The sequence below is a fragment of the Arachis ipaensis genome, chromosome B06 (genome assembly GCF_000816755.2).
Source record: "Arachis ipaensis cultivar K30076 chromosome B06, Araip1.1, whole genome shotgun sequence".
NCBI classification, from domain to species: domain Eukaryota; kingdom Viridiplantae; phylum Streptophyta; class Magnoliopsida; order Fabales; family Fabaceae; genus Arachis; species Arachis ipaensis.
In genome coordinates this window covers 12257341-12263788 of record NC_029790.2, presented here as the reverse complement: position 1 = coordinate 12263788, position 6448 = coordinate 12257341, and positions in this window count along the sequence as shown.

Genomic DNA, 6448 nt, shown 5'->3' with positions numbered 1-6448 from the left:
AAGAGTAAATAATTTTATATTATTAAATAAAATTTTATACTATTAAAAATATTAATAATGAATAATTAATGACTATAAATTATAAAATTTGTTGACCCTAATACTATTGGGTTTTACTAAATAGACAATAACTTTTGAATTGAATTGAATATGCGACATATTTATTGTTCACATTGTTTAGTATTCTCATTATCTACCTATACTTTTCCATTATTATATAAAAGACAGCTTTTTTAATCAACTAACAATACCTAAAATATGATATATAGTTACACTTATTTTGCGATTCTTATTTTTAAGTATTTGTTAGATAATATTATGTTGTAATGATTACATATCTAATTTAATATTATAATTCATATTTCATTAGATAATATTGTAATTTTTTTTTTTTTTCCAAAACTCTAATCATTATTTGAGATGAGAAGAAAAGAGACGAGACGAGAAGGTAACATTGTTTGCTATTCGTTATGCATTTGTTGTTTATCGTTTATCATCAATTCTGGTGACACAAAATAATAAGTAATAAAATAAAAAAATCTTAAAAAGTTAAGATTGCATAGTTAATATTGTGAATCAACATTTAACATTAAAAAAATCTAAAATTCTTAAAAATAAGAATATTTAAAATTCAAATAAAAAATATTTAAAATTTAAACTCAACAAAAATTTATTTTTAGTTATTTCACTTAATTTTTGGTAATCTTGACAAGGTGTCGAATCAAATTTGTATCAAGATCTCAAGTATCAAAAAGCAGATACGACTCATCTAAATAAGAGTGGGCTTGACCTGGAAATTATTTAACGTCCATGTCAAAATGTTTGAGATGCTTAGATTGTGACAAATAATAAAGAATTGCAGTAAAATAGATGGAGCTTTAAAATTTTAATTGAAAAAAAAAACAAATTGCTTGAAGAATGGAAGTAAAAAATAAAATGCGTGAAGAAAATAAATGAAAAAAATAGAAAAAGAAAATAAAAGGAAAGCAAATAAAAGTAGACTTCTAATACTCATATCTACATATACTCCATAATCTGTGATGATCTAGTGTTTTTGAAGAAGTCCCATAACTCTTCTAAGTTTCTATTATTTATAGACTATGGAGATGGACTTGTTATGGAGCATGTTGTCAATTATCTTCCTCATTTTTCTCGGTCATAACCTTGTCTTGGCCATAAAGAATTTTGTTCCTCAAGTTTTGACACCCACGTCTTCCTTAGTTTTCAAGTCCCACGTTTTCTTTAACTTGCTCCTAAAATTTTGTACCTATGTTCTTCACTTCAGCTTGAAAGTCGAGTAGCAAGCCTTGATGTTCAAGGAAAGGCAATAACTACCTTTCGACTTCAACGCTCTTTGTACTATCTTTCTTCGACTTCAACTTACCTGTTTCTGCTTCTGTGGTTGAAACACCACTTCTGTAGTCGAAACTATTGGCAGTCAAAGCTCCTTCTTGTCGAGAAAAATCCAATTTTCGTACCAATAAATTGCCCCTTTAAAACTTGTTATTTGTTCAAAAATACAAGTTTTAATGTCGGGCATGTGCAATCTTTTCAAATTCTCAAAAATTTGAAAAGACAGTTACGCATTATTTAAAATAGAACACTCCTTGAATAGAATACTCCTCAAATTCTCCTTGTCAGACTACCTCATGAGTCGATTTGGGCTCTTTAAAAGAAACTAGTCGTTTATTTTTCCCAGTATGTAGCCCGATAGTTTGGCTTAGCCCAAGTCTTACCCTTTATGCTGTCTCTCAACTCTAAGGCCCAAATGATTCACTATGAGATATCGAAGACAAAAGAATTTGACAAGATGTTAGAGATAAACCACCAAAAAATGTCGACTCAATAACAGTATCTAAATATCAGTTGTTATTTCTTGTTGACTCCTGGTTTTCATGAGTAGCGGTTAAAGTATTTTTCTGCTCACTGTACATTTGTCAACCAAATCCTCTCTAATATGGTATTTTCTATTGTGCAGATAACATAAAAAAAAAAAAACTAAAAGTGAGAATTTAAAAGAAATCTTTAATTTCTTTTTAAGTATCTCGTACTTCTTTAAGCATCATTTCTGATACTTGACCCAACTTACTTTGATTTATTCAGTTATTCGATAGACAACCATCACTCAAGTTGCTGCTGACTTACAACTAGTTGAGAAAAACTGAGATACTAATGAGGACACAACACCTAAGAAAAAGACCGAGCAAATGGGAGGTCAAAGAAAAGAAAGGTCGAGTGGTGCGACCCTTTCCTCAAAGAAGCATGATCCTATTGATATTCTGACAGAAGCTGGACCACCAAAGATTCAAAAAATTTAACCTGCAACCTCCTCAAAATTATATATTCAATACTATCTGTCGCAACTGCTTTCACCTTATACTTGCAATTTTTATTTTTTTTTCTAATATATTGTAGTTGAAGAAATCCTAAAAAGGGACTTCCTCTCAAGTTGCTGATATCAATGATCCCTCTGATCGAGAAGTGGATCAGATAGTTCATACTGAAACAGAATTTCTTCAACCAATTCAGACTACCCAAACTGTTAGTCTTACTACCCCTGTTCCGACTCTGAAGCAGAATCCATAATTGACAACAACATCTCATATTTCAAAATTTTCTCCTTTGGTGCTTCTTTTGTTTTAGATTTTCAATGCTAAGTTCCTTTTGATTACTACATGACCATTATCTTTGATCTCTTCATATTCATTATATGCCTCTTCCTAGTGGTGCTAAAACTCACCAAGAATATGGAATTACATATGGACTAGGGTCAATTGCTGCAACCACCATTATTGTTCCTGGACGTTCGACACAGAAATTCGTCGAACTGTCGACACAGAAATTTATCGACAAAGACATTATTCTCGTACTGTCGACACAGAAATTCGTCGATCAAGACACTAAACCATCTTTTAATGTTTCTTCTCTAAAAGCTGGAGATTTGAATTTTGATGACATCGACTTTAACCTGAAAAATATCTTATCTGAAACTCAACAGTTTTATTCTTTTGAAGGAACTATGGGGATGTCTTTTATTCCAGAGTTGAGCACTGTTATCCCTCAAGTTGAGAAGTCGTTGACCAAAGAAGAAGTCACTTCCCATGTGCTCACGGGTCCAGATCCTCAAGTTGTCGATAGAATCAATATTGTTCTTGATTGTTTGAATATTTTTATTGAGGATATCGATGAAAATATTGTCCTAAAGGCTCGACTTACCAATGCGCTTGCTTTTCTCAATCAACGTATTTCTTTCGACATGCATTCATCTCTTAGCTCATTTATTGAAGTCATCTCCTCCTACCTTTCCAAAATTCATGATGCTAACCAAGAACTGAATAAGTCACTTAAAACTTTAGCCGACTGTGATACTTAGCTGAAAAAATATGATAAGGCTAAGTCTCAAGTCACTGAGATTTTGTTGGAGGGTCGAGCAAAGGAACGACAAATGGTGACAAGGATTGCAGTCTTAGAGAAAGAATTGGTTGATCTAAAATCAGGAAAAAATGAAGTCGCATCCACCAATGATGTTCTCTCTCTTCGACTATAAATGATTGAAAAGGCTCATGCTTCCAAACTGTTGAGTCGGGGTGCTTTAGTCGAAGCAGTCACTCGAGCAACCAATGTCCAAGAAGTAGCACAAGAGTCCTCAAGTCTGGACCAACGTCAAGAGGATTTGAAACTCATGTTTAGGAGCTTGCTCTAACTCTCTTTTGCACTTATTTTGTTCAGTATTCTCAACTGACTTTGTTTTAGTGACAATGGTATTTTTTGAGATACTTATCATTTACATGTATGCTTTGGCTGCTATTTGTATCTCTTATTCATACGCATTGCCATCGAAATTTTTTTTAGGTTTAAAGGGTCCTTCCCATAAAAGAGACTATTTGCCTTTGATTTACTCAGTTGGAAGTACTAATTTAAATACTAAGTCACCAACTGCAAATATTTTGACTTTCACTTTTCGATTGTATGACTTAGATATAATCTATTTCTGTTTTAGCATTATGTCTAATGCCATGAGTCGAACTTATTGGTCTAACTCATCTAATTCATCAATTATACTTGACCAATATTGTTCGACTGGCAAATCATTCTGTCTGGCCACCCTTATGTTTTGCAAATTTATTTCAAGTGGCAATATAACTCTATGGCTATACACTAACTCAAAATGTGTCAATTAATTGATTCTCTTGGAAAACACCTATAAATTCATAATACCTGATTTAGTGTAGTATTTCAATTTTAAGGTTGCCTTCCAATATGTTTTTTTTTTTATCAAACTTATCAGAATTTTATTAATGGCATCGACTTGGCTATTAGTCTGTGCATAGTAGGGAGTCGAATGTACTATTTTGATGTCTTGTGACTTAATAAATTTTTTTATTCGTCGACCAGTAAACATAGTCCCTCTGACCAATAAACACACTACACACAATACTTTTGTCTATAATAAATATGTGGTATGAATATGGCTTGAAATCTGGGATTAAGAAGAATGATAATAAAATCTGACTCCCAAGCAGTAATTGAAGTGATCAAGATAGAAATAAAGCAAATATACACCCCCAAAGTCTTGGTGAGAAGAATTTTAAACCTAACCAACAGAACATGTGATTCAGGTGAGTTTTATGGAAAATAGGTTAAGTGTAAAAAAAAATGGTTAAGATGAGAAATTCAGGGTAAGTATACTTGTGAGGAAAACACTTCTATTAATGACAAATAAATAAAACAAAAATTAATGATGAGAAATAGAGGTGGAGAACAAGTGTTGAGACCTCCACTAATGTCACAAAAGAATGAATGAGCCTTGTTTAAAGTGGATAGGAATTGGTTAATGGTTGTCGAGTGTTCTAGTGGAACACCCGAATGCTAGTTTTTACTCGTGAAGGTGATGAATGAAATGAAGAACAATGAGAAGAATTTTGGGAAGAGAAAAAAATGAATTTTTTAGCTTTTCATTTTTCAGAAAAAAGAAAAGGTCTTTTAAAAAGGTGGCTTGAGGTCTTTTTATAGTGTAAAACCATTTTGAAGAGGAAATCTATTATCCAATGGTTATAATCTGATGTTTGGTTTACTCCTTTTACCCCAAATATTTTTAGGTATTTCCGTCACTTCAAGTCTTTTCAACTGTTCAATGGAAGAAGTTGATTTCAACAAGTTAAACTAAAGCTCATGACATGTGACATTAGTGAATGGACATCTAGTTTGGTTTTCTTTTAACTAGATGACACTCTTTACACTCTAAATCCAACCAATCCACTTCCACCAATTTAGTTTCCACTAAAAAGAAATTCAACTCCTCAAGGTATTCTTTTGGATTCCATCCTTTTACCTAATACTTTTAGGAGAAACTTGATTTTTGTTTGACCATATTTGTAAGTCATTTTTAAAATTATTTATGTCTAAAAAAATTTATATTTTTAGTATACAATCAACATGGAACATAAAATGGATGCACACCTATAAGGAGGGGAAATAAGGTAGCAAATATCTTGACAAAAGAAGGACTTGAAGGCAGTAATGGTTTCCAATTCGTAGATATGTCTCGTTTTCTTAAGGGTTATTTTAGCTGAGGATGTTAGAAGTTTTCGGCCCTCTATATATATGGTAACCAGAGCTGCCTGCCGCTCACGTCATTACATCAATGCATCATTTTATTAAGGAGATATGGTAACCTAATACAATTTCATAAGAAAAGACTTATTATGGTTATGAATTAATAAATAAATGTGAGGATTTTGTTCTCTCCTAGCTAGGGGCTACATCAAAAGGCGTATATAGATGGGATATGCGTCGTGATCTCATCCCTTTCATAACAAAGTGACTAAGTGAGTATGGTATATGTTACGATGGGTAACCGGAGATTAGTGGGCTAGACGACGTTGGTTGGCCCAAACGTATAGAGGAGGAGGATTTCAAGTGGATCTGCAACTCGGTGCCTTCCGTCCAACTTGTGCGTGCGAAAGAATGGGGGGTGGTACCTGCAAAGACACTCCAATACTTAAGTCAGCAAGGGTGTGAGCAGGTCTAGAGAGTATTGGGGCTTAGAGATACCTGAGAAGTGTCAGTGTATTTATAGTGGTGAACCAATAACCACCGTTGGAGTAGTGCCACTTTTTTAGGGTGTTAACCGTCCCTTTATCTTAGGGAAGTTAAGATATGGCTTGTGGAAGTGGGTAGAGAGATTCTAGGGGCAGTTATTCATTCAAATGAGTACTTATCTGCCAGATAACCCTCGTTCCCGACTTCTTTAGAGCAAGTCGTGACGAGTACCGACTTCCTAAGACGAAGATTGGTACTGGGTGAGGCCCAACCATTTGGATTAGGCCTCTCGCTTGGTTCTGGGCCTTTATTATTGGGCAGAGTATGAACAGTGCCCCTACTCGAGCCCAATTTCTCTTTAAGATTTGGGTTCGAGTATTCTACTCGGGGTTGTAGCCGACTTGTT